We start from the raw sequence: 2216 nt of genomic DNA on the forward strand, positions 1-2216 counted from the left end.
TATTTCAATAGCAGTTGAAAATATTAAAAATACATAGGCACGAATTTTTTTTATAAGCATTTGAAGTTCAAATTTCGACAAAATTTATCAAACTTAAAATTGAATTATTTTGTAGTTAAAAATTTATAAAATGTTCAATTTTTGTATCTAAGAATTGAAAATTTAAAACAAGATTCCACGTAAGCAATTAATTCTGTTACCAAAAAATCTAAAAAATAAATTTACGCAGTTTATTTTTATAGTCATTTTAAGTACAAATTTGGACGAAATTACATATTAAAAACCTAGGATAACTATTTTAGTTATTTTGTTGTGATTGTATAATATTATTCGTGGGTACTTGAAACTTCTAAAGTATACTATTATATATCTATGATAGTACCACGGTTTTTTGTTGATGTATAACGCGTTATAAGTACCTAATAAATATTATGATATGATTAATTTGGAATTTATTATAGGTACCTAATATAATATTATGTCTTATACCTAGACTAACATACCGTCTCCGCTCAGAATCGTTTTTCTTATACAATGATATTATATCATTGAATTCAAATTTAATACCATCCATTATACAGTGACCTATTTGTAACCTACTGTACAGCAGAGCGAAATCCACTTACCCACCTTTTTTTTTATACGATGTTGGAAATTTTGATGGCACTAGGTACGAACAGTTTTCAACTTCCTAATGTGGCCCTTCAAAAATAAAAATTGGTGACTCCTGCAATAGCCCATATAACTGAGGAGAAAAACCTATCGCTTCATTTACAAGCTACTTTTTACTTAAATTTTTATCTCATATTTTCTTGTCTTATATAACTGTATATAATATATATTGTTGTACGAAAAAGATACCCTAATTATTCATAGTGAAAAAAAAAATGTGGGGAGCTAACCTAAATAACTATAGAACTTATACCTTCGTGGCATCATTTTAGGTTTTTCTAGAGAGGTAAAACAAAATAAATTACAATACTAGATCAGAATTTTTTTAGAAATCACGAATACATTTAATTTGTTGTTTTGTTTGTAACATTATATATGAAAATAAAACTGTAAAATAAATTCACCAATGACTTATTAAGTACCTATATTTCCCCATTTGAGTGATATATATACCGTCTCCAAGGATTTTTTCAAAAATATTTTATAGATCAATGTTCAATATATCCATGATTAAAATTACCTACTAAGTATTTCGAAATAATTTGATAGGTATTAAATATACATCTCAACGTCTTAGAATTTTACGGCTATACTCATATATGTATTTGACATAAGTACATAGAAATAATATTACATGAAAATATTCTATTAAAAAATGTATAAACACGAATTGCGAAGTTTTAATATGTAAAAGGTAAAAACGGTTTTACGCACTCGTATACCTAACGAAATCTGACTATAATTTAGCAATATGGGTTTCGTCGCGTGTTGAAGCCTTAAGCTATGTAAAATAAGTAGGTACCTATATAGGTACAACCAACCAACAGCTAGATATAGGTAATACGAAATGTTTGACGTCAATACTCGTTTTAAAAAAAAATCGATAAAACCGTTGCCACGGAAACACGGATTCTTACTATAGAAGTAAGTTGTAAGTATCTTCGAGTTTCGATCATATAAACTTATAAAGTTAGTTTATATGATCGAAGGTACCTATATTCTATAGTGAATATGAAATTTAAGGACTCGGAATTCTATGTTTATTAATTATTATAATATGTACCTATACATATAACACTTATTATAAGAGCTAAATAAATTGTCGTTCGATTAAAGTCAGGGCTTGAAACCGATTGAAATAATTTCGGTTTCGGTTTCGGTTTTGAATACCGGTTTCTAAATTTTACGATTTCGGTTTTAACTTAGCAATACCGGTATTAAGAAATTTCGGTTTCAGTTTCGGTTTTGAATACCGGTTTCTAAATGTTTTGGTTTCGGTTTCGGTTTTCAATATCGGTTTCTAAAATTTTCGGTTTCGGTTTCGGTTTTGAATACCGGTTTCTAAATTTTTCGGTTTTCGTTTTAATTTTTCAATACCAGTATTAAAAATGTATACCGGTTTTTACATTTTTAAAAACGGATTTCCAAGCAGACTTGAAATTATAAGTGAATGGTTTTATTATACTTAATTACTTGATAAGATATTTGAATGTGTGATACAAATAAGAGAAATGTTTTAATAGGAGTGATTTTTTTTAATTTGA

The 2216-nt window shown here is 27.3% G+C and overlaps 1 pseudogene; it reads left to right on the forward strand.

Annotated features, from left to right (window-relative positions):
- LOC100569368 overlaps positions 1–2216 on the forward strand; it is a 9363-nt pseudogene that overhangs the window by 2950 nt on the left and 4197 nt on the right.

The sequence above is a fragment of the Acyrthosiphon pisum genome, chromosome X (assembly GCF_005508785.2).
Source record: "Acyrthosiphon pisum isolate AL4f chromosome X, pea_aphid_22Mar2018_4r6ur, whole genome shotgun sequence".
NCBI lineage: Eukaryota > Metazoa > Arthropoda > Insecta > Hemiptera > Aphididae > Acyrthosiphon > Acyrthosiphon pisum.